Source organism: Bubalus kerabau, chromosome 2 (assembly GCF_029407905.1).
Source record: "Bubalus kerabau isolate K-KA32 ecotype Philippines breed swamp buffalo chromosome 2, PCC_UOA_SB_1v2, whole genome shotgun sequence".
Taxonomy (NCBI): domain Eukaryota; kingdom Metazoa; phylum Chordata; class Mammalia; order Artiodactyla; family Bovidae; genus Bubalus; species Bubalus kerabau.
The window spans coordinates 195,885,562-195,912,804 of record NC_073625.1 but is presented as its reverse complement, the minus strand read 5'-3'; the positions used below and the strand labels follow the sequence as shown (position 1 = coordinate 195,912,804).

At 44.0% G+C, this 27,243-nt stretch overlaps 1 protein-coding gene across 4 annotated transcripts in view; it reads right to left on the bottom strand.

Annotated features, from left to right (window-relative positions):
* DYRK1A (dual specificity tyrosine phosphorylation regulated kinase 1A) overlaps positions 1-11,242 on the bottom strand; it is a 147,715-nt gene extending 136,473 nt beyond the window's left edge. For 2 of the 4 annotated variants that reach the window (XM_055569940.1, XM_055569941.1), the window contains exon 1: positions 10,291-10,427. The gene's annotated coding sequence lies outside the window, so the exon portion shown is untranslated. Of the gene's footprint in view, positions 1-10,290; positions 10,428-11,096 lie in introns of those variants that run through there. The other 2 variants (XM_055569945.1, XM_055569943.1) reach the window with 2 other exon arrangements.
* Positions 11,243-27,243: the final 16,001 nt, after the last annotated feature.

The window sequence follows — 27,243 nt, the reverse complement described above, 5'->3', positions numbered from 1 at the left end:
CCCTAGACTGAGTCCATAAGCCCCCGTGAGAGCCAACTGCATCCCAGCGCACAGGGCACGGGCACTGATCCCCGGCCCTAGGGCCACGTGTGGTGCCCAACAGGCACTCAGTAATAGCTCTATCCACCTCACAAGATAAACGATTTTCAGATGATTGGTCTCCCAATAAGAACATATGCAAAAGTAACAGAATAAATGTGATATTTTTCAGGAAAATACCAAGCTACTCAGAATAAATTGAACACACACGTTTAACTACTCCACACTTCTCAGCCCGTGAGCTGGGACACCGCTTCCTCGCTTCCTCTCCAGAATCACTGCTGCCAACGCTGCCTTCCCCCACTGCCCCATTTTGTAGCTCATTTTTAATGGCACTACATTATTTCTACCTGTCAACAAAGGTCCGTCTAGTCAAAGCTATGGTTTTTCCAGGAGTCATGTATGGATCTGAGACTTGGACCATAAAGAAAGCTGAGAGTCAAAGATTTGATGCTTTTAACTGTGGTGTTGGAGAAGACTTGAGAGTCCCTTGGACTGCAAGGAAATCCAACCAGTCCATCCTAAAGGAGATCAGTCCTAAATATTCATTGAAAGGACTGACGCTGAAGCTGAAACTTCAATACTTTGGCCAGCTGATGCGAAGAACTGACTCACTGGAAAAGACCCTGATGCTGGGAAAGATTGAAGGCGGGAGGAGAAGGGGACGACAGAGGATAAGGTGGTTGGATGGCATCACCAACTCAATGAACATGAGTTTGGGTAAACTCCAGGAATTGGTGATGGACAGGGAGGCCTGGTGTGCTGCCGTTCACGGGATCACAAAGAGTTGGACAAGACCGAGCAAATGAACAACAACAGGTTATTTCCACCTGTCACTAACAGAAGGACTGAACTACAGTAATTCTCTCCTCTGTTCTTCCACTCTTCCCTCAGGACCTTACTAGGAAATATTCTCAACTGTTCCCATCAAGCCAATCATTCGACTCCTCAAGAGCTTTACTATACTGCCACCAAAGTTGAATTCTCTCCCTTCTATCTCCAAAACCTGGAGTCCTGCGTCAGGACTTCCCTGGTGGCCTAGTGGTTAAGAATCCACTAACTGTTAGCAGTCATGGTCTTCTTTGTCCTAATTTTGCTGGTATACACACAACTATTTCAACACTTAACAGCTGAGGTCACCAAACCTTACTCATTTTTGTAGTGAAAGCCTCTACCACCACAATTCACATATCTTACAGAGGACAGGCAAAAGTATCCTCAGTTGAAAAGGAACAAGACTCACCTTTTAAAATTTATCAAAGCATTTACAATTTATAAGAACATCATTTTTCATTCAACAGAATACAGAAACATCACAAAACAATTTTAACTAAATATCAAAGAATGAATATTTTGTTAAAGTGTAAAACTTATAGTACACCATAAGATGCTCAAATTCTCTCATTAAGAGGTACAAATTCAAACAATTAGACTGCACCATTCACCTATTAAATTGACAAAAGATTTAAAACTTGAATAATGCCAGTGTTTTTGAGATTTGGGAAACTACACACTCTTAGACACTGCTACTGAAGTATAAATTGGTGCTACTTTTTGGAAGACAGTTAGCAAAACATACTCATATGTACATATACCTGGTGCACCAGCAATTTCTCTTATAAATATGTATCCTCTGGCTAACACTGACAAAAAAAGTTACATGTACAAGGATGTACACTGCAGCATTATTTAAAAATAGCAAAAGTATGGGCTTCCCTCGGGGTCTAGTGGTTAAGAATCCGCCTGCCAATGCAGGGGACATGGGTTCAGTCCCTGGGCCAGGAAGATTCCACTTGCCTTGGAGCAACGAAGAGTAGCCCCTGCAACGAGAGAAAGTCTGCAAGCCGCAACCAAGACCCAGCGCAGCCAAAAATAAACAATTTTTTTTTTAAATTTCTAAAAATAGAGGGGGAAAATTAAATTCTCTCTAATGGAGAGTGACTCAATTGTGTTGCACCCATAACATCAAATACTTCCCAACTGTTAAAAAAAAATACAGGGAAACTCTACCACCTGACACAGGAGTATTTCCAAGATAGAGCAAGACGTTTAAGTTGCAAAACTGCATGCTTAGCAAGACCCCATTTGTTTTTTAAGTACATAGAGTGTACACATACACAATGTCGCACATGAAAAAAAAAACTCGGGATCACACTAAACATACCATTTTGTCATTTGTTGTTGTTCAGTGGCTAACTCTTTGCAAACCCATGATCTGCAGCACGCCAGGCTCCTTCGTCCTCCACTATCTCCCGAAATTTGCTCAAATCTAAGCCCATTGAGTCAGTGATGCCATCCAACCATCTCATCCTATGCTGCCCCATGTTTTGTAACACACGTGTATATACCAAATGTTTATATATACAGTTTACATACATACGTATATAACATTTCTGGTAGGAAAAACTAAATAGCTGTTACTTATGGAGCACAGGCGGGGAGGGCTGGGGGTGGGTGACACCATTCATTCTATAGGGCTGGATCTTTTTTTTAATCATGAAAATAAAAAACTTCTTGATCTTTAAAAACTAAAATTCCCCAAATCAAAATAATACCTTTGAAGTCTGATATGAGACTGCTCAAACAGGAGTCCTAAACAGATGAGAAAGCGCTAGGAGGACACTCCTACTCCAATGACCACGCATTCAGTCAGCCCAGAGGGCCTCAACAAATTATCCACAGTCCCAAGACCAGCACTGACCGGCCAGCAAGGGCCAGCCCAACACTCCCAACCTCAGCCACCAGAGAAGCCTCTGAGCACCGTGCCAGGGCCGCACCACAAGCAGACACTTCTCAAACAGGCCCATCATTCTCCTTGGACAAGGGCACTGTGCCCTAACCTCCCTCCTCTTCCCAAAAGCTATTTTATTAGTGTGGGTGCTCATCTCCAACGTTTAAAATGACAGCAGCTAATTGATGAAGTGTTAACCTGATAACAGATGAAGGCTATTTCCCTAGGAACACTTCCATTTTAAATTAGGGGCTCCAGCTCTTGCCTTAATCTACAGTATGAATTCCACGGTGAGAATGGCAAGCGAATCAGCTGAAAAGGAAAGGAATGATCTGAGGACATGGCCTGCTTTTGCTCCTTCTGATCATGCCAAACCCACACCTCCCTTTCATCTACCCTAATGCACCAACACTAATGATACGTGACTTAAAACCTCAACTTTCCACCTTTAAATATTTGTTGGACCAACTCACAGTATTTTTCTAAGAGTCTCAGAAGACAGTGAAGTGAGCCAACCATTCAATAGCAATGAGCTCACACATAAATAGCAACATATTTGAATGATAGATCTTCCTATAAAATAAAAAATGCAGTTGTACTCTTCTCCTTCCTCTCTTCTGGGGAAAGAACAAAGAACCAAGAGTCGGGAAAACATGCGCTAGCCCCCACCCCCGACCTGCTTACTCCGAGGCACTGGTTAGTCATTTCATTTCTTTGCATCCATTTCCTCCTCTAAGATGAGAAATGAACTATGTCAATGTTTCTCAAAATGTTTCTACTGCATCAGGGATATTTGCAGTCCCAATTAAGACAGTGGATTCCAGCGCATCACCCAAACCTTCAGAAAGACGAGTCTCGGGCTGGGGAGTCCCACAACTCTGACAAGTTCTCCTGAAAACTATCTGAGGCTCATTAGTTCCTCAGGTCTCTACTTGACCTAATTATAGGCTAGTTCAAAGGAATCCTAGACCTTCCTCTTCTGTCAAACCCACAGGAAAAAACAGCAAGACACTGGACAGTAAATGTTTAAATATCACTGCTATGATCATTACAACTTCAGTGACCCAAACACTTACTGAAAACCTGACAAGATCCTGCAATACTGAATCACACTCTCCTAGTATTGCTTGCTGAGGTTATATACACAAATACACACAAAATGGTCCATGGGACTGCTAAAACTAAATCCAAAGGCCTAGGCTTCAAATACTGTTTACATATAATAGTTACAGCAATCGAGAATCATGTTTCTATCAAAAAATACCTTCAATAAAATAATGTGATATGAGACTCCAAATTCCTTCACTATTGTAAGTTTAGTTACATTAACTCTAATCTGACTACGTATATACATACTGCATATAGTAAGTACTGATAGTCTATTTCAATTTACACACCATAGTTCAAATGATTAATGAGCAAATATGGAATATAAACATTAATTAGTGCAATAAGTTGTCTTTCCACAGTTCATCTCTGTTAAGTTTCTTCCAAAACATCTTAAAGAGTGACAGGCAATGCTTCATAATCCCCCATTCTCCTATTCATCAGTAAAAACAGATTTTCAGGCAATCAGCCACCCTACTGATGACCACATATCCCAGCCTCCTTTGCAGCTACATGGGGCCACCTGACGAAGTTTCGACCAACAGGTGTGAACAAGTCACGTATGCAATTTCCAGGTTCGTCTTTAAAGAAGGGTTGTTCTCGCCCCCATCCTGTTCCTGGACCGTGAACGTGGTGGCGAGCTGTCTTGAACTGCAGGGGCCATGGGGTCCCGTTATGCACAGGAAAGCAACAGAAGGACCCAAGGTCCCTTGTATCTTGGAGCTGCCACATCAGCGTTAGACGACTTACGTGAGAAAGAAAGAAACTCAGCATTTAAGCCACTATAGGCAGAACATGGGCCCAATCTTGTGTTCTAACTAATGCATACAGAAAGTTTAAGTTACTAATGAATACTACATAATAGCTACTTACCAACTCAGTAAAGTTGAAACTCTATAAAGTCTTGGGTAACCTCGCTACTGAAATTATTGCTACTGTACCAACTTACATTTATATGGCATTTTACACTTTTGCAAAGCATCTCATTAGAGTATCTCGTTTCACATTTTTCAAATCCTGGCAAGGGCAGCTAGGGCTTACGCACGGTCGGCATACAGGATTCTAAAGCTCTGAAGCTACTCTGTCCAAGACTGTGCAAGAAGCAGCACTCAGGCCTGGGCTTCAGCACACAGGCTCCTCACCACCCCTCTGTGCACATGCGCGTCCCTCTGCTCCTGCTCTGTGCCCAGCACTGGCGCTACAGGCACTGGAGGCACGGGTACTCCTGTCCAGACAGACCTTACAGTCTAAAGGTACGAGGCAGAGACAGACAGTAAAAGAATACACGTACATATGATGCTGTGCAGTGCTTAGTCGCTCAGTCATGTCCGCCTCTTTGCGACACCATGGACTGTAGCCCCCCAGGCTCCTCTGTCCATGAAATTCTCCAGGCAAGGATTCTACAGTATGTTGCCATGCCCTCCTCCAGGGGATCTTCCCAACCCAGGGATCGAACCCGGGTCTCCTGCATTGCAGGCAGATTCTTTACCAACTGAGCTACCATGGAAGCCCATACATATACATACCTATGAATAATTGTATGGTTACTTTTAGTCAGGGCTGTCAAAAAAAAAAGCCATTGGTAAGAAAGCATGGCCAAGGAATCTTACTTAGAACCAAGTTTGGGGAAAGAAGTAGCATTTATGTTGAGACTGTGAGGATAGGTTGGGTATCAGTGAAGAGGAAAGGAGGGAGAAGACAATTAACAAATGCATGTCTGTTATCTCAGTCTTCACAAGCACCCTTATGGTAAGGATCACCAACCCATCTTACAGATGAAGAAACTGATACTAAGCAAAACCACTGTGCCTTAAGTCCACATTGCCAGTGAGGGGCGGGACTGGTTCAGATTCCAGACCTGCCTGACTCTGGTGGCCCTGCCTGGTACCGCTTCACAGGACAACACGCTCTCCAGTTACCATGCTTCCTCAGCCGCTATCTCTACCTCTGTAAAAAGCAGATTTGGAGTAGATCTCACATTTGAGCATCTCCTTACCCAAATGCAAGTGCTAAATAAAATGCCAACCTTAACCACAAATATCCAGAAAACAAAACAAAACAAAAAATCAACTCTTGTCAGTAAAAATTTTATATAGAGAAACAAAGAGACCTATTTAATGAACAGGGATGTTATTTAAAATAGAATTGATGCTAAAACCAGTTTCATTCCATGTTAAACCAGTTCACTAAGCACCTCTCCGCAAAAGCAACTTAAGCAACTAAATTATGGGGCAATAAAATGAAAAATAACTCATCAAGAGTATAGATACATTTTAAACTATTATGCATCACATATCAGATATGGGCACAAGTCCATCGAACAATAAAAAATTAAAACAAGCAAAACTTTCACAGTATTACAAACTTTTTAAAAAGTCACCTTCTAGAAGAGAGGGTGCATAGCTCTGAGAGAAAAATCAATTGCTAAGAAGCCTAAATGGTTCTATATCAGCAAAATGTATGCCTACAAGGAACCACATTATTTTAGATGTTCAATGTACTGTAAGTTATCTCCAATGAGGAATTCTATCTCACTATGCAACTCTGGAAGAAGGTTTTCAAAGTAAAAGCATAACTTATTTCAAACATCTGGCTGGTTTATACAATGCTGTATTTCCAAGTCATTTTGTTTTCATATTCCAAAAAATGAAACTAAGACCAGCAGCCACTAGGTTAGGAGATGAGACTTGTCTGTAATTACGTAATAAGAACCTTAATTACTTTAGTCATGTGAAGTCAACATTTCACTTTCACATAATCAATGGTAAACTTTACAGCTCTACCTTTACATTTTAACACTGATATAAGGCAAGATTTTGAATGATTTCTTTATTTAGGGGCAACTGGGGAGAAATTTTAGGTAATTTAAAATAATTTGATGATTTTCCCAAGTACTTAAACACAAATTATAACCTCCCCTCCCCAAAATTTTAATCCAAAACTGTGCCAGCTTTGGGTTATGAATTACCGTAATTTCTCTAACCATCAAAACATTGCCCAGTGGCCAAAATAATATATACTAAGAAGTCTTTTAAAAAGCATAACCACTGTGTATACGTAAGGTGCTCATACAAAAGTAATAAAGTTACATGTTTCACTTTGGGCAATGTTAGTGTGTTAGTGTCAAGTTTCAGGGGCCCATGTTTGATAGTTTCAAGAAGTATCTTTCCTTCTAAATAGAAAATACAAACAAGTATCTGGAGGTAAAACCACCAAAAAACTCAACAGGAACTAGTGATTCTTAGCTCACAGTTTAAATTACTGATAGGAATACAACAAAATTCTAAGACTAGTAGAATTTTGGGGAGAGAAGAGTCAATCTCTTCATAAAGACTCTGGAAGTTTGGGGGTTCTGTTGAGTTCACACGTTTAAAGTTTTTTCTCAGGAGATGAAAAGAGTAACTGCTTGGGTGTGGGGGTGGGGGTGTAAGAAATGTGAAAGCTCTTTGAAACAAGAGAAAGCAAATGCTAAAGCAAAGAAAATTTGACACACACCTTATGACAAAGAAGAAAGTCACAAATGAAGTCCCCTCTTCTATTGAGCTAGTTTTTAACAGCATGCGTAAGGCAATTCTCTTCTCACTCACAATAAAGTTATTTCCATTCAAATTTTCTCCCCATGACTGTATAGCTGCCAACCATAAACACATACATGAAAACATCCCTGAGCATCCCAAACTTCTAAGCTATTTCTTTTGCTAGTTTTTGTTTTCAAGTAGTACCCAAGATTCCATATAAATCAGCATCTCCTTTCTTTGTATAGTTTCAAAACAAAATGTATGCCAAAGGTCACACTAATCATGCATTATAACAAGTTATCTTCAATTTTGCTTTCACAGATAATCGTAGGGCTATAAAAACCTATGTAAATTCTTTAAATACCAGTTGCTGCACTTACCACTCCCCACTCCCACATCTCTAAACCATAAACACAAAAACTCCCCATAAATAAAACTCAGGGGCAGACATCAGACAATATTCTAGTGGGGGAAAAAATTCTAACCCAAGGTTGTGTTTGCCTTTTTTTTTTAATCTACATTCCCAAACAAGACACTGCATTACAATGGAATATTTTCATTTATTTTGAATGTTAGTGACCTTAAAAGGCTGGACTAAATGTCTGAATCCCTAGGACACAGTTATGTATGTGTGTGACGTTTCCAGTAAGTCCCACCAAAACAGCTTTAAAAGAAATTTAAGATCCTAAACCTAAATTCCATATTCTGAACAAAAACCAAGATCTCACTAGATTTCCCAGTCCATCTCCTACCCCTACCAATAACGACCATCCACTTCACTAAATTCTACTCAAATCCTTAATCTTTTTTAGATTTCAAAGGAAAGCCTTCACTTTACAGAAAGAGAGGGGATTCTTCTTACTAGGAGACTTAATTTCTGAGCTTATGCCTCTTAGGAAGTTTCTGTACTCAGTTTTATAATCTGGTGTAGACACCGACAGAACTCCTTAACTTCTGGCAAGGTTTGAAGTCTAAATGAATTTGGACAGCCACCATAAACACTATTGCTACTCCAAAGCAAATCCTCCAAAACCAATGGGGCACTTTAAGTGTAAGTCCTACGTCTATTAAAAATCTTAATTCAACTTGCGTAAACTTTTTTCATAACTGTTTCCTTGAAACTATCTTCTTCAGTTTAAAATTTTACCACATGAAATTTTAGTTCTAGTCTCATATTTATATCAGAAAAAAAAAAAATTATCCTTAAAGTAACTAATCAAGATGTGGGAAATTTACAAAGCTAAAGGTAACTTCACTGAATTATTTAAACGCCCCCCAAATCGAAATATTACGTATATCCATTCTTAAATACTTCGTATATGTAATGTGTAAGGACTCCCAGGGAAAATTTAAGTACCCAAAGATAAAAAATAACCAAAAATAACTGCACAAAACTTTCTTATGACTCATCAATACTTAAGTGATGACTATAATTAAAATTAAGTGTGAGGAACCAAACGCAGAATACTTTTTAATTCCTTCCATTCAAAAATTGTCTACACAGTTTTCTTCCGAGTTGGGGGGATGGGGGGGAGCTAACAAATTAGTTTCATTAAGAGGGCCTCGCTTCATTCTCTCCTTTCCGCTTCTGCAAACCACAAAAGTTAATTCCACGCCAACACTATACGTGGATACAACCCTGAGTCATTACAACCAAATAGCTCCAAAATGTGCCAGTACTTCTAATAACGAGGTATAAGCTGGTGATTAAAAGCCCCGGCTGGCTACAGACTCCCGGCTTCAGGAGTCCCAGCTGTATGACCTTGGATGAGTCACCGCTCAGTTTCCTCATCTGTGAAATGGGTAACAGTTTCTACCTGAAGGTTAAGAGAGTTATTAATACACGATACTAATCTTTTAACTCGGGAGCGAAAACAATGTTATAAAGGGTGTATTTCCTGACAACCTGGGCCGAATTCAAGAAACAAATGGCGCTGGCGCTCAAGTACTGCACCTAGATTACCAAGATTCACATCATCCAGGGGTTTTGGACGACAGACTCAGCCAAAGTCGTCGGAATCACTCACTAATTCTGTCCCATTTTTAACTATTTCGGACCGGGGAAGGGGGGCGGGGGGAGGCCTTTCCGCCCAGCGTGAAGCTTCCTCAGCCAGCTCCGGCAGATCTAACTCTATAAATAAGACTCCGGCGAGTTTTGTTGCCTACACCCAGGTCTCGATTATTAATTTACGCATCCGCGGCCCTCCGGCACCCTCCGAGGGCTATGCTGCGCGGGTCACCAGCCCTCCGACGTCGAGCGGCCGGGCTCTCACGCGCACAACTTCCGAGCAGGCCGAGGACCCGGGATCCGAGAGCACGCAACCCGGAGGGCCGCACGGGGGGGACCCTGCTCCCCGACCTTCCCCGGCGCCTCGCCCGGCGGCCGGGGGAAGCCCCGTCTCCCCTGTAACCCGTGGCATTGTCCTTGCGGAGGACCGCGGCCGCTGTTCCCACACTGGTGGGGACCGAGAGGAGGGACGAGGGAGGAGCTGGGGGAAGAGGATGAGGAGGAAAAGGAGGAGGAGGAAGACACCCTCCTCCCCTGCGCTCGGGCGACCAGGCAAAAGGTCTGGCGCTTTCTCCCGGCCCCCAGGCCCCGGCTCCCGGGAGGCCTCGGCCCCGGCACCCCCAGCCCTCCGCAACTTTCCCTCCGCTCGCGCCCGCCTCTCCTCCGGGACCGGGGCCTGTCGGGCGCCCTCCCGCCCGCCCGCCCTTTCCCCCCCGCCCCGACCCCGGGCGGGCGGCCGGCCGGCCGGCCTCGAGCCGCGGCGCCTCCTCCTAAAATGGCAGGTCCCTCCCTCCGCCCGACCGGCCTCGGCGCGGGCCCCGGCTGCAGGCCGCAGGGGGGGAAGCCGGGCCGCCGGGCGCCGGGCGGGGCCGCGGCCGGACACTCACCGGGACGATGGCGGGGCGCTCGCGCCGTTCCCTCCGGTGAGTCTCTGCCGCCGGCTTCCCGCCGCCGCCGCCGCCGCCGCTGCGCCCCCGCCGCGGCCTCCGCCGCCAGCGCCGCCCCGGCCGCCTCTCTCTCCGCCCCCGGCGCTCCCGGCTCCGCGGCCTCGGAGCCGCAGCCTCCTCAGGTCTCGCCGCCCGGCTCGCGGGTCCGAGCTGCGCCCGGTGGGGCGGGGGTGTGTGTGGAGGCCGGGGAGGCGGCAGCCCCCCTCCCCGGCAAATACCGCAGTCCCCGGACCCCGAGCCCCGCGGCGCGGCGGGGGCCGCGCGGCCCGGCCCGGCCCGGCGCGGAGGGAGGCGGCGGCGGCGAGGCCGGGCGCCCAGTCGCGGCCGCCAGCAGCGGCGGCTTCTTCTTCCCCGAGGTGGATTTTGTAAATCTCACAAAATGGCGCGCGCTCCAAAGCTGCGCAGCGAGGAGCGCCGGGGCCCGAGCGGCGGCGGCGGCGGCGGCGGCTCCTCAGCCAGGAGAGCCCGAACCGCCCGCCCCCGAGTCCCCGCACGGACAGACGGACACACACTCACACTCTCACACACACACGCGCGCACGCACCCTCGCACACGCTCCCTCACACACACACACACACACACACACTCTCTCTCACACTCACACCGGTCCCGCCCGCTCGCCGGCGGCGGCGGCGGCGGCAGCGGCACCAACAGCAGCAGCAGGAACAGCAGCACAAGCGGCGGCGGCGGCGGCGGCGGCGGCGCCCGCACCCCCCGCTCGGGGTGTCCGCTCTCCTGAGCCCGACCTGGGCCGCGATCAGCAGCAGCGACGGCAGCAGTCTCCCCGGATCCCCCTGCCACTCTCGCCGCCGCCACCCCCGCCTCACTCCAATGGGGCTTTTTATTATTATTCGGGCGGGAAGCGAAAGGGTTTAAAAAAAAACCCAACCAACAAAATGGCGACGGACCGACCCGGTCGCTATAGCAACTGTCAATCAAAACGCAAACCCCCCCCCCGCGGCTGACGTGCTGACGTCCTCCTCCCGCCACCCCCGGCCCCAAGCCGGAGGGCGGGGCCTGTTGCTCGGGCAACGGCAGATTCCGTTTCCCTCCTTTTCCCTGCGTTCCCCCACCCCACCCCCGCCTCCGTCCCCGACCGACCAACCACCCAACCCCCCTCAGGTCACGTGAAGGATAAATTCGGAGCTCGCTACGAGTGTCAGAGGAGGGCGCGTGATTCGCTCGGGGGAGGGGAACGGAGGGGAGACGGCCGGGCTGAGGGGAGGGAAGGGGAAGAGGAAGGCAGGGCGGGCGGGGACCGAGGCGGCGGCCCGGCCTGTGCGCGAGCGCCCGCCGCTTCCCGGGCCGCCCGGCCGCGCCCCGCCCCGCGCGCCGCGCCCGCGCCCGCGCCGACTGCGGCCCCGGGAACGCGCGCGCGTGCCCGGCCTGCGCGCCGCCGGCGCTTCCGCGTCGCGCGCGTGCAGCCCCGCCTGCGCCTGGGTGGGGGAGGGGGCGGGGAGGACCCGGGTCGCCCCCCGCCCCCCGCGTTCCTGGGGCTGGGGCTGCTCACCTGCATCCCCAGGGAGCGCGCCGTCGGCCGCGCCTGCCCGCGGGCTCAGGCTGCGCTCGGATGGACTCGCGTGCCCCCCTCGCGGGTAAAGATGCCCACGGAGGCTGCGGCGGCGGCGGCGGCGGCGGCGGGGGGTGGGGAAGAGGCCGCCTCCGCGCTTCAGACATCTCAGGAATTCCGGACGCTTCGCCCCGGTTCCGGGATGCCCCTGCGGCCGACGCCTTGCTTAAACCCTGGCGCTCGATCTTTGCAGCGGCGGCGCCGGCGTTCAGAAATGACGGACGGAGCCATCATAAGCACTCTAGGCTTTCCCACGGATTTCAAACCCACTCCTCACCCCCCATCCCTTTCAGGGCGCAGCCTTCCTTCCCCATCGGAATGCCCCGAAAATTAATCTGCTCAAAGCGATCACTGTATCCTCTTTCAACTCCCTCATTATCACGCAACAGCTCAGTTTCCAGATTCTCAATTCGTCCACAATTCTTTATTAATATTCTGGCCTTTGTTTCTCTTTATTCTGTCTGTCCCTTCCGCCTGCTAAATTTTGCGAAGTGTGCATAGCCACCCCCCCCCCCTCCCCCGCTCCCAGGCGTTAAAACCTAGGTATATTAGTAGCCATGCTGTGCTGGCTACTTTGTAATTAGCAGGCAGTCACTGGCTAAAAAAACGTATTTTGTACCAATGCTAGTAAAGTGGCACTTGATATTGTGCTAAAAAAGGATACTGTACATAGTATTTTACTCTAAGCCCAACAATTTATTTCTAAGCTGGATTTTGCCATCTTCGATGATAATGTTCATTTCCATTTTTTTTTTCTTTTGCTGTTCACAAGTACAGTGGCAAGCAGATAGAATCCTAGGTGGAAAGAGAAACAAACCAATGGCCTATATGGGGAAAGAATCTTATAAGAAGAGTGGATATGTGTTTATGTATAACTGATTTGCTTTGCTGTTCAACTGGAACTAAGCATTGTAAATCAACTATACTCCCAATTAAAAATAAAAAATACTTTTAGTACAAATGGGACGGGGTGAGAAAAGAACAGCTCTGTAATAAATATTAGTTTCTATCCTCTGTGACTGGAGGAAAGACAAGTTTTTTTTTCACAAATATTACTCTCCTGCAGTTATTAGAAGACAACGGCACCCCACTCCAGTACTCTTGCCTGGAAAATCCCATGGATGGAGGAGCCTGGTAGGCTGCAGTCCATGGGGTCGCTAAGAGTCAGACACGACTGAGTGACTTCACTTTGACTTTTCACTTTCATGCATTGGAGAAGGAAGTGGCAATCCACTCCAGTATTCTTGCCTGGAGAATCCCAGGGACGGGGGAGCCTGGTGGGCTGCCGTCTATGGGGTCGCACAGAGTCAGATACCACTGAAGCGACTTAGCAGCAGCAGCAGCAGCAATATACTAAGGCACCCATTCAAGTTAGCACAATCCAAGACTAAATTAGACGAAAAGTAGGCAAATAGGTTACTTCAGACTGATTTCTCATGATATCAAAAGTTGCTATGACTATCAAAATTTCTTTTGGAGCACTGGCTTTTTCAAAAATTGACCTGCTAACGTAATTAAAGTTCGCATTCAACTTGATTGTTTTGAATGAGGTGGCCAAGAGTGTCCCTACTGGGGGTGAGAGATAGCTGCCTCGATTCTGCCCAAGCTTCTGTTTCCACCCTGCAACCAAATCCCGGTCTCCTGCTTCTCTTCGCCCCGCTCCCCACCCCCACCAGTTCCCCACAGTTTCACTTCTATCAGAGCACTTCAGCATTAAATAGGAATCAATTTTTTATTGCTGGTAATGAAGAAAACTTGCCTAATTAATCTTCTAGATAACTGAAAAGTATATGACAATGTCTCAAGAAACTTGCCCTTGGCTTTTGTCAAGTCCACCTGGAAGATTTTCAGGGTGAGGCAGAGTTTTGAGTTTACAGTCCTTCAGTGATAAAAGGCATTGCTGGTCTTCGTACCCAGAAGGCTGCACCCTCTCTGTCCCCCATCCCACTCCCTCCTTCTCCCAGTGTGACTGCGTTACACAACACAGATCAATAAACTGTCATGTCCAGGTTGGAATGCTGTAAAATGGTTTTATATAGGCTTCACCTAAAAGCAACCTGTTAATTATGTTGATCCCAAACAAGTGAACACATGTAGGCAGGAAGGATTCAGGTATACACGCCAGTTTAGTCTTGACCAGGTTTGGTGATTAAATCCTTGCTCTCATCTGAGAATCTTCCTGTCACCTCCACTGCCAGATGTATTACAAATCTATGTATCCATAGAAGATAACCTCTAAAGGTAAAGACCCTCAAATCACAGATAGTAACAGCCTGCAAGTTACCAGCACATTCTAGGGAGTACTTTGGACTGCAAGGAGATCAAACCAGTCAATCCTAAAGGAAATCAATCCTGAATATTCATTGGAAGACCTGATGTTGAAGCTGAAGCTCCAATACTTTGGCCACCTGACTTGAGGAGCCGACTCATTGGAAAAGACCCTGTTTCTGGGAAAGATTGAAGGCAGGAGGAGAAGGGGACAACAGAGGATGAGGTGGTTGGATGGCATCACTGACTCAATGGACGTGAATTTGAGCACATTCTGGGAGATGGTGAAGGACAGGTGAGCCTGGTGTGCTGCAGTCCATGGGATCTCAAAAAGTTGAACACGACTTAGTGACTGAACAACAACAAGCCTCAACAATGTGACATCCCCATTATACCCGTAAGAAAACAAGTCCTGAATAATTAAGTAACTTGCCCAAGGTCACACCACCAGTAAGAGGTAAAGTCAAGATTTAAACTCATGTGTAGGACTTCTCTGGTGGTAACTGAATAAGAATTCACCTGCCAATGCAGAGGACATGGGTTTGACCCCTGATCCAGGAAGCTCCCACGTGCTGTGGAGGAACTAAAGCCCAAGTACCACAACTCCTGAGCCGGTGCTCTAAAACTCGGGAGCCCACACACTCTGAACTACTGAAGCCCAAACACTCTAGAGCCTGTGCTCTGCAGCAGCAGAAGCCACTGCAAGAAGAAGCCCATGCTCCGCAAGGAAGAGTAGCCCCCGCTGGCCACAACTAGAGAAAGCTCTCATAAAGCAGTGAAGAACGAGGACAATGAAAAATAAAATAAATAATATAAATAATAAAAAGATTCTGCACACCTCAACTAAGACCTGGTGCAGCCAAATATTTTAAAAATAAATATTTTTTAAACATAAAACTCATGTGTAACTGCAAAGCCTATGTTACTTTGCAGCACGCCAAAATAATCCAGGGTTATTTGGAGATTGGGTTTTTGCAGAGGTATCAAGGATTCCCTGGTATCTCAGCTGGTAAAGAATCCGCCTGCAATGCAGGAGACCCCGGTTCGATTCCTGCACTGGGAAGATCCACTGGAGAAGGAATAGGCTACCCACCCCAGTATTCTTGGGCTTCCCTGGTGGTTCGGCTGGTAAAGAATCCACCTGCCACGCGGGAGACCTGGGTTCAATCCCTGGGTTGGGAAGATCCCCTGGAGAAGGGAAAGGCTACCCGCTCTAGTATTCTGGCCTGGAGAATTCCATGGACTACTGTCCATGGGGTCAAAAAAAGTCAGACACAACTGAGCAACTTTCACTTCACTTCACTTCACTTCACTTCAAGCTAGTATATGAACAGCACCAGACTTCCATCACCCCAGTCAATTTGTCTGTGGCCATCTTTCTAGTGGATCGAGCCCAGCCCTCTTCCCCGCTCTCCACCTCCCTGCCCTCAGCATCCCTGCCTCCTCTTAACCCCTGGACCAAGTGCTCTACTGCCATTCTAGCACCATAAAGTTGCCTACAAGGTTATTTTATCCCAGATGTGGTTCCAATGTTGCCATTTTTAAACAGGAGGACAATCCAATATTCCTTTAGACATTTGTAAGAATGTTTACCAGGGACTTCCCCAGTGGTCCAGTGGTTAAGAGCACCTTGCAACGCAGGGAACCAGGTTCAAACCCTGGTTGGGGAACTAAGATCCCACGTGCCTCAGGACAACTAAGCCTACATGGTGCAACTAAGACCCAAAGCAACCAAATAAATAATGTTTTGTTTTGTTTTAAAAAAAGGAAGTTTTGCCAATATTATTTCATGAATTATCATGAACATTTTCGTATTCTGTGACATCAAGATAAAGGTTGAATGTGAAATTGTGGATTAAACTGGATATTTGCACTGTTTGAGGATATCTTGAAACAGTATTTTGCTACATTTTGGCCAAACTTGGAAAGAAATACACTTGTGTATGTTGTTTGTTGTTGTTCGGTCCCTAAATTATGGCTGACTCTTTGTAACCCGGTGGACTATAGCACGCCAGGCTCCTCTGTCCTCCACTATCTCCTGGAGTTTGCTTAAATTCATGTCCACTGAGTCAGTGATGCTGTCTAACCATCTCATTCTCTGCTGTCCCCTTCTCCTTTTGCCTTCGATCTTTCCCAGGATCAAAGTCTTTTCCAAAGAGTCTTTTTGCATCAGGTGGCCAAAGTATCGGAGCTTCAGCTTCAGCATCAGTCCTTCCAGTTAATATTCAGGGGTGATATCTTTTAGGATTGACTGGTTTGATCTCTTTGCAATCCAAGGGACTCTCAATCCAATATATGCATACAAATATATACACACACATATACATACATATATAATACCTTCCTCAAAATTAACAGGTTGAGGAAAAATGCCCTAATGAAACTGTGAAAGACAATTAAGTACATGGAATTAAAAATTAGGTAAGAGGTTTGGAAATCTACAGAGGCCATTTACTTCAGTGGTTCATTAGTTCAACAGTTTTTGAGAATTTTGGCTATTTTGTCAGCATTTTAATGTAGGTATTAATATGTGGTGAACATCCTTTAATATTCCTACAGTATTTTTTTGCATGTCCACTCACTGATATTTTTCTGTTTGCTTCAGTTGAAAGCAAAACATACTTTTTGTGTATGTAGCAGTGGTATTACTTTATCATATTGTATTTGCATGTCTGTTTCTAAACTATAAGTGCTTTTAGGACAAGGATCCTACATTTTCATCTTTGTATCACTAGTACTATATCTGGCGTATCGTAAATACTATTTTGGGGGTTTTTTTGGTAAATATTGTTTTGTATTTTTATTTTATTTAAAGATTTTTTGATGTGGACCATTTTGAGCTCTTAGCTCCCAATCAGGGATTGAATCTGCATGTCCTCCTTTGGAAGGCAAAGTCTTAACCACTGGACCACCAGGGAAGTCCCTGTTTTGTATTTTTAAATAAATGATGATCTTCTGAAATTTTCTTCCTATTTTCCTCCACCCTATACAAGGTTTTTGGCAATCATAAAACTTTAGGGGAAACTGTCTAATGATTTGTATAGAAGAGGGAAATGGTCTCTTCCGGTCTTAAAATGGATAGAATTTCTCTAGTGCCAGGGGAAAGATTGTTGCAGTCGGCAAAGTTGGAAGAAGAAAATTCCGCTGAAGAGATACAGTAATGTTAGTGATTACCATGGAGCTAGTTTCATTTTATCAATGTTTCTCAGACCAGTGTTCCTACACAGTCCACAGCTCACCTCAAGTACCTCCAGTATGAAAAACTATATATTAGGTCATGTTCATCAGACAAAATTTTTAGCTTCTATATTCCAAATGCAAAAATAATAGCCTTCTACCTACTTGTGCTGTTAGCAGTTAAGGGCATGGTGAAGCACTAAAAATATTCGTGACGGGCAACAAACATGCCTGTCCTTTCCCTCATCTGAAAGCACCTTCAGAGTTTTAAAAGCAAAAACTATTTATTATGTTTCCTTTTTAAATCTATAACACAAAGTATGTAAAGAATAAGACAGAAGGAGCCACTAATCCCATTATAATGACTGTTAATTTTAAAAATAAAAACAATCCAAGAGACTTCCCTGCTGGTCCAGTCACTAAGATTCCACACTCCCAATGCAGGGGGCCCAGGTTCGATTCCTGGTCAGCGAACTTAATCCTGCATGCCGCAGCTAAAAGATCCATATGCTGCAACAAAGATGGAAGGTCTGGCATGCCACAACTAAGACCCAGCGTAGCCAAATAAATAAAAACTTTTAAATAAATAAATAAAAACAATTCAAGCATATGGTTTGAAAATTCAAACAGAACAGAAAAGAATGAAATAAAGACTAAAAGCCCCTCCCAGCTTCTGGGCTTGTTCCTCCTTCACCCTCTTTCTCGGGCCTATAGAGGACAGTTTCTCAAATTCAGGTTCCTATCACTGTCAAAAGCCTAAGGGACTCTCACTGCTTTGGGGATAACATTCCTCGCCCTCAGTCTGTCACCCAGTCCTTTCATGAGCTGATCCCTCAGGCCTCCTTGCCACAAGCTTCCCCAAGAGAGGCCCCCAGAACAGCATTCTCCCCCCAGAAGCTCTCCTCCTGACATCAAAGCATTTCTCTTCTTGCACTTCCCTTGTAGGTTTCCTTTTCCATCTGCCAAGAGGAAAGGAAGTCCTTTAAGGGCAGAGACCTAGCTCACTTGTCTTTTTTTTTTTTTTTTTTTTTTTTACCCCCCAGTGCTTAGCATATACTGGGAGCCAAGTCAATGCTTTTGGAAGAATGGAGTCACCATGGAATTGTGAAACAGCAAGAGCTGGTTCAGGCAGGCAAGCAGCTGGAACCAGGAAATGGTTAAAGGCAGGAGGAATCCACTTCACTCTGGGCTGGTCGCCATCTGCTTCCGGCCTTCCTGTCCCTCCCACGGTGGACGGTGGACGCAGGCTTCCTGCAGACTGGGAGGGGGTCTGAGCGGGAGTGTCAGAAACCCAGTGGTGAAGGGGCTCCCTGAGCCCCTTATGAGGGTGTTCAGAAAAGTGGGTCAGTATCGAGGGACTTCTGACTCGCTTTGTGAGAAAGACCAGGTAGGCAGGGCCCCTGGGAGTGCAGCGGGGAGTTTGCTCCCCAGAAGAGGCGGCTGGGCCTCTTCTGGAACCAAAAGGGAACCGACAGTTCGTTCCAGGTCGCCCAGCCGGAGAGGCTTAAGAGGAAGGCAAGGATTCACGGTGGGCACTAGACACAGGAGTACATTTCTGGACTATGTGCTTTCCAGCTAGGCAAGTAGAGCGGAGGCTCCAAGGTCAGCATGCCAGGGGTCTGAGCCTACAGGGTCGCAGGTGTATATGAGACAGAGGCCTAACTTGGCAGGTACCTTCATTCTGACCGCCAGGGATGGGGGCCTGTCCCGAGCAGAAGGCCCCGGAGACCTCGCGGAATCAACCCTAGGATGTGAGAGCCGCCCCCGCCTGCCCATCACACCCGATGGTGAAGTCACTGCCTTGGAGTCAAAAGGACGCCCAGGACACCTTCCCTGTTAGCTGCACCGTGACATTCTGTTCGTATTAGTCACTGGGGACATTTTCATTTTCTTGCAGCGGAGCACGGCACAGGCAAAGTCCTGTGAGCCTGGATTTTCAAGAAGGGACTGGTGACCTTAATACAGTAACAATAGCAACAGGGAAAGAGAGTGATTGCAGAGACAGTGAACGGGGGCATTTCCACTGCCTCCCAGAGGCAGGACTTGGGTGGTTTACTTAACCTTTCTGAACTTGTTCTTTTGTTTTCTTTATTTATTTTGGCCATGCCGTGCATGTGGAATCTTAGTTCCCCAACCAGGGATTGAACTTGTGCCCCCTGCAGTGGAAGCCCAGAGTCCTAACCTAACTGGACCTCCAGGGAATTCCCTGTTCTCTCATTTTAAAAGGAGGATTCTTTCTAATACTTTGTGAACTATAAATCATTATATAAATATTGGCCCTGATATAAATAATAATAAGAAGAGATTTTCCTGCAAATGTTTGTTTTTGAAGCTTTTTCTAAGATGTCCCTTTCAAAAAATAATAAATTACTTCTGTGTTTTCAAAACTCTCAGGTCCTCCTGCTGTAAACGTAAGTGATTTTTAGCCTATGTTAAAACGTATTTATGAGCTGGAAACATACTACCTCCTGAAACGTTGTTGTTGTTCAGTCACTCAGTTGTGTCTGACTCTTTGCAACTCCATGGACTACATCAAGGCATCATGCCAGGCTTCCCTGTCCTTCACCATCTCCCAGAACTTGCTCAAACTCATGTCCACTGAGTCAGTGATGCCATCCAGCCATCTCATCCTCTGTCATCCCCTTCTCCTCCTGCCTTCCACTTCCCTGAACTGTACACACCATGAATTGATTGCCCCACACTTTCCACCCACTCTTTCTAAATTGTACCTTTTGGGACTACACAAACCAAGTTCCCTCAAAATACCAACCTTCAAATAGTGGAGGAAAGCTATGATTTTCCCACCTGAATCTCGTCTTTCTCAGGCTAAATGTCTCCTTCTCTTTCCACACTTGCCCCGGTCAACCCACCACCCTCTGAGTGACTCCCCTCAAGGTCATCCGTAAGTTGAAGTGTTGGAAACACCTAACTATCCAGCAGTGGAGGCTCAACTAAAACACGTGACAAATCACGTCAAAATAGGACGCAGAATAAAAGAAGAGATAAAGCGGTAGATTCAGTATGATTTAAGTTTTGTAATTAAAACTTTATATGTTAAAATAAAGTTTTGTAATATTTGTCAGAGGGCGGAACAATGGTAGGTGATATTTCTCTTGTTTGTACCTTTTTTTCAAATTTTCTAGAATGAATTACTGGTAATTAGGAGAAAAAAAAACCAGACTCTACGTCCCTATAGTTTTTAACCTAATGGCCCAGGTTCTAAATCTTGGGAATATCATAAAATAGGCTTCTTACCACATATCATTTCAGAGATAAGTGTGTAGCAGGAAGACCAGAATACCAGGAGCCTAGCAGACATCCAACAAGTGTTTGTTTCCTTCTTTACATCCCTAAGTTCTTGAGGACTATTCTCATATACTCCTTTCTCATTAAAATTTCCTCCACCTCTGTCCTACGGCTGGATTTCTAATCCATATTCCAAGAGACACTCACTGTACCTCCAGCTCTGTGCAAGCTGTTGATTGAGCTGGGAAGGGGGCAGGTCTCTGATAGACACCAGTTCAAAGAACAAGAAAGAAAAAACTGGACATATCCTTAATACCCATTTTAGAGCGGAAATGCAGTTAGAGTCGATCACGTAAGTGAAGGAAGCGGGCGAGACACCATCAAGTCAGTGTTCCCCTGGTTATTCAACAGGACGATGGCAAAACCATCAGGCGACAAATACTGTCTCTTGCTCACTCCAAAGTTTCAGGAACTGGATCATGAGGTTTTTAGCAGTAAAGAACTGGAGGGGTGAGTGAATCTATGCTCCCACCTTCATTCTTCTCCCAGACAAGAAAAAGGCAGCCTAGAGGGGCTATGAGATTTGCCCCAAGTTGACCCACTTAACTGCAGAGTGGGGAGAGAGACAGGCCCCCTGATACCTAATCCAGGGCTCTCCGTCTCTCCTGCCTTCCTTCTATCAGATTCTGAGAGAGAACAAAGTGTCTGCAGCAACTTGAAGGAATTACCACCACCGGCATGAAAGGTGGTCTCCGATTACCCATCGTCTTGAACCTGGAGGCTTCCCTGGAGGGGAAGAGGGACTTTCCCTCCACCTTCCTAGGTTCGATAGCTGAGTCTGTGACAGACAGCAGACAGGTTGAGAGCAGAAAAGGTGCACACGCGTATTCATTTGACTATTACGTGTGGGGGGCCTCACACAAAAAAAGTGAATACTCAGTAAACTGGTCCACCGATCTTAGACTGTCAGATTGGAACTCAATCTGAATTCATCTTTGTATCCCCAGCCCTGATCAGGGCAGCTGACACAGAACAGACACTCAAATGCATGCAGAGTCAGTCACTGGCAATGCCCTTTACTGTGGATAACTTATAATTCAATTTGTAGAAAATGGTGGCTGAATCCATAAAAGGTAAGACAGCCTGTCAAGGAATAAGGTGAGTCCTGGTTTGACAAGTTGAGACCTCTGGTTTTTGTTCCGTTGAGTCATGTTTGACCACTCACTGTCTAGACCTGCTTGAAAAACAAAAAAACCCTTTAATAGTTGTGAACAAGTGTATCATACTTGCTTTTCTCTCTCCAGGGCAAGTAATTCCAGTCCCTTTAGAGATCCAGTGATCAGAAAACATACTCTAATATGATATTATGGTGTCTTGCATAGGATGGAAGTTCGCAAAAAGTCAGACACAGCAGCATCCTACTTAAATATATCCTGGCATTTCATGAACTTAAGATAATACAAAATGGTGGAGCTGGCATTTCTCGTATGCTTTTTTATTCTTTGTCCAATCTGCCTGCTGTCAATTTGTTTCACAGATTGAAACCAGCTATCAAACCTAAGAAGGTAGAAGAAAAGTCCTTCCTCGCCTACACGGGAGCCTCCAGGTCCAAGACTGCTGGTGATCTGAGGCCACCTTTACTCCTGCTGTTAATTCCTTCAAGTTGCTGCAAATGCTTCTAAGTTCTCTCTCAGAACCTGATAGAAGGAAGGCAGGAGAGATGGAGAGAGCCCTGCACTAGGTATGAAGTGGTCTGCCTTTCTCCCCACTCTTCAGTTAAGTGGGTCAACTTGGGGCAAATCTCATAACCCCTCTAGGCTGCCATTTTCTCCTCTGTAAGAAAGACAAGGAGATCCAACCTGTCCATCCTAAAGGAGATCAGTCCTGAACAGTCATCAGAAGGACTGATGGTGAAGTTGAAACTCCAATACTTTGGCCACCTGATGCGAAGAGCTGATTCATTTGAAAAGACCCTGATGCTGGGAATGATTGAAGGCAGGAGGAGAAGGGGACGACAGAGGATGAGATGGTTGGATGGCATCACTGACTCAATGGGCATGAGTTTGGGTAAGCTCCGGGAGTTGGTGATGGACAGGGAGGCCTGGCGTGCTGCAGTCCGTGGGGTCTCAAAGAGTTGGACATGACTGAGTGACTGAACTGAACTGAACTGAAGAAGGGCAGAGGTGGGAAGCCTAGACTGAGTCACTGCTCTAATCGTTTACTGCTGAAAACGCAGTGAGCCAATTGCTGAGACTTTGGGGTGAGCAAGAGACAGGAGATTGGTTGCGTGATGATTTGTACTATCATCCTGTTGAATAACTGGCTGGATACCTACTTGATACTGTTTCCCTCTCTTTCTTTACTTAAATGATCTACTCTCTAATTGCTTTTCTTCTCTTAAGTGGGTATTAAGGAGATATCCCATTTTTTCTCTCTTGGCTTATAGCCACGGCTTCTTGTCCCAGAGGTTTCTGAGCCTGTGAATAATTATCTGGCTTAAGTAAAGGATGCCCTGAAGGAAACAGCATACACTGCTCGCGGTTCAGGTTTGCTTGTACTTCCTATGGAACACTCTCTCCTCTAAAACATTCTACAGTGATAATATTACCTACAATATCACTTTACATTTCCACAGAAATTTTTCCTAGAATATCTTTCTTGTTACCAACAGCAGGAGCCATACAGGCTTTAGCAAGGAAAAGGGACAAGTGAATGTCCTCAGTTATGTTGGAGGGGTTCCTCAAAGCTGTTTTCTAACTCAACCATTTCATTTTCCAATATTTGTGGCAAATATATAGGAAGAATTGATTTTTGTATGTTGACCATGAATCCTAGAGTTTTGCCTAACTCACTGACTAGATTTTTTAATATTTATTTAGTATTTTGTATTTATTTGACTGAGTTGGGTCTTAGTTGCTGCCTGTAGGATCTTTCATCTTAGTTGCAGCACATAGGATCTTGTTCCCTGACCAGGGATCAGACCCTGGCCCCCTGCATTGGGAGCATGCAGTCTTAATCACTGGACCACCAGGGAAGTCCCTGGTTAGTTTTAATAGATTGCAAATTCCTTTGAATCTTGTGTCTACAACATCTTGTCCATAAATAATACTTTTACTTCTTTAATTTTCAAACAATGTGCTTTTTATTTCTTTTTTCCCATGACTGTACATACTTGAACCTCCAATATAATGTTGAATATAAGTAGTAATAGCAAACATTTTTGTCTTGTCTATTCCTAGAGGGAAAAGCATTCAATATTTCACAGTTCAGAATGTCATGGATTAGCTGCAAGCTTTTCAGATACTTTATCAAATGGAGGGAGTTTCCTTCTATTCCTACTTTACTGAGTGTTTTTGTCATGAACAGGTATTGAATTTCACTGAGTGACTTTTCTGAATTTATTGAGATTAATCATACGGTTTTAGTCCTTTATTTTGCTAGTGATTTTCTGTTAACTATAGCGAATTTTTTAAGATTTTTGTGTTCATCGGAGATATTGGTCTGTATCTTTCTTATAATGTCTTCATCAGGTTCTGTTTTCTAAATTGTGCTGGCCTCATAAAATGAGTGAAGAAATATCCTCCTTTTATCCTTTCTGTGAAAGAGTTGTATAAAATTCGTACCTTTTCTTCCTTAGATTTTTGAAAGAATTTACCAGTGAAGTCAGTTGGGACTGAAGTTTTTGTAAAGTGACTGTTTTTTAATGACAGATTCTATTTCTTAAAGATATGAGAATATCCAGATATTGTATTCTTTATATGAACTTTTGATAAATTTATTTTTTCAAAAAAATTTCTCCATTTTATCTAAGCTATCAAATTTCTTGACATAAAATTGTTCTTAATTTCCTCCCATTATCCTTTCCATATCTGTAGGATCTGTGGTGATATCTTAGTTTTCATGACTGGCATTGATACTTGTGTTTTCACTCATTTTTACTCATCAATCTTATAAATGATATATTATTTTAAAAAATCTTTTCTGGAGAGTAACTTGTGGTCATGTGGATTCTTTTCTATTGTAGTTCTGCTTTTCCATTTCATTGATTTTTTTGCCTTATTTAAAGTATTTCTTTTCTGCTACTTTCTTTGGATTAAATTTGGTCTTATCTTTCTAAGTTTTTTCAGATAGAAGTTTAGATAATTAACTTTCAACTTGTCATCTAGCTTATGCATTAGAACAATAAATTGCCCTGTTAAGAAATGCTCTGATTATACCCCACAATGTTGATAGGTTATATTTTAATTATTATTTCAAGTCAAGATATTTCTAATCCATTGTGTTTTTTCTTTAACACATGGGTTATTTAGAAATGTGTGACTTAATATTCACAGATAACTAGTTAGCTTTTGTTACTGATTTCAACCTTCATTCCACTGTAGTTAAAGAACATTATCAGTGAGGTTTCAATCCTTTGAAATTTTTTAAGACTTGCTTTACGACTCAGTGTATAGTTTATTTTGGTGAATGTTTCAGCACTTGAAAAGTGTGTATTGTATAATTGTTGGGTGAAGCGTTTTATAAACGTCAATTGGGTCAACTTGACTATTCAATGCTATTGAAATTTTCTGTGTTCTTACTGGTTACTTGGCCTGTTATATTAGTTATTGAGAAAGGTGATTATGGATTTGTCTTTATTTTGATTGTGGATTTGTTTGTTTCTCTTTAATTTTTGTTAAATTTTGCTTTTTATGTATAGAAGATGTTATTAGATACAGATATGTTTGTGATTATTTTGTCCTCCTATCGAATTCACCCTTTTATATTATGAAATGTCCCTCTTCATCACAAGTGGAACATCTTCTTGCCTTTCCATCTTTTTTGTGTGATATTAATTTGCCACAACAACCTTATTTAGCTAATGTTGACATAGTATGTAATTTTCCATCTTCACACTTTCAGTCTAAATTTATATTTAAAGTATAACACTGTGAAATAGTATATAATTGAGCCTGACAGTCTTTGCCATTGAATTATAATTTGATCCATTTTATTTTAACTTAATGGGCTCCTCTGGTGTCTCAGTGATGAAGAATCTGCCTGCCAACGCAGGAGACATGAATTCAATTCTTGGTCCAGGAAGGTCCCCTAGAGAAGGAAATGGCAACCCATTCCAGTATTCTTGCCTGAAAAATCCCATGGACAGAGGAGCCTGATATCCTACAGTCCATGGGGCTGCAAAGTGTTGAACACTACTTAGCGACTGAGCAACAGCAACAATTTCATGTGATATGATTGAATCTCTGCCTCCACCTTGCTATTTGTTTGCTACTTATGTCATCTGTTCCTTGTCTCTTTGTTTCCTTTTTTCTTTTTACTGATTTCTTTTGGATAAATCAAAGAAATGTATTATTCTGTTCTATTTCCTCTGTTATTTTTTCCATGTCATCATTCCATGATTTTAAAAGTTTAAGTGGACACAGAGTCTTTATAAGCAAGAAATATGGTACTGAATAAAGAATCACATGCAAAAATCATATTTGTAAGAGGCATTTTGTTGGTGAGGATGTGGAGCAAAAAGACCCGGTGTTGTGAACAGCAATGCAGAGCTGATCTTTGATGCTTTGGAGAAGTAAAGACTGAAAGAGTGCACTCAGGCACACGTCACTTCATCTAATATTCAGGAACAGAACTCTAGCCCTTCCTCCATCTGAGCTCACTGAAATTTGCTTGTCATCAAAACCCTCTGTTTATTTACTTAATTCATAGAAATGAGCTAAAATAGAATCTATGTAATTATCTTGCCATAAGTACCTGATGAAAAGAAGAAAATAGTAAATAAGAAACATTAAATAGAAAAATATTGGGATGCAGCAGAAGAATATTGTGACACTGTAGATGAAGTTTATTCTGAAAACAGATAAAACTGAATTACAAAAGCTTAATCAGGCTGTTCCCTCTACAACACAAAGTACAGATAGAGATATAAGAGCTCAGGGACATGCCAGGACAAGTTAAAGAAATAAAAACTTAGAAAAGAAATTTAAAAAGTAATTCTAGAAATGAAGACTCAGCTGAAAGCTACATAAAGGAGAATGAACACTGTGAAAAATATAATAAATCATATAGAGAAGAGGAAAGAGAAAAGCAAAAAAGAGAAGTAAAGATGAATAATTATTTTAAAAGGATTAGAGAGAATATGTTTCACATATGAGAGACAGAGAAGATCCAACATGCATACTCTTCATACCATTAGAAAAAGATTTAAAAAAAAAACCAAGGGAGTAAGGAGTGTTAAAAAGTATTTAGAGATATAGTTCAAAACAACTCTCCAAAAATAAAAGAGAACTTCAATTGCAGATTCTAAGGAAATATTCTGTTCCAGGAAAAAACTCACTAAAAAGGACAAACATGAGGACATAATCCCTAAGATTTCTGATCTTCAAAGACAAACGAAGACCCACAATAGATACGTAAAAACTGGAGAGAGAGGAGCACAAGCATGCCATGAAAGAAAGTCACAACATCACAGAGGAGCAAATTAAAAGAAGAAAAGGACGGAGAACTACAAAATGCAACCGGGAAACAAACAACAATACATCTATAAGCACATCCCTGTCAATAATCACCATAAATGTCAATGAACTAAATGCTCCAGTCAAAAGATATCTAATGGCTAATGGAGTAAAAAT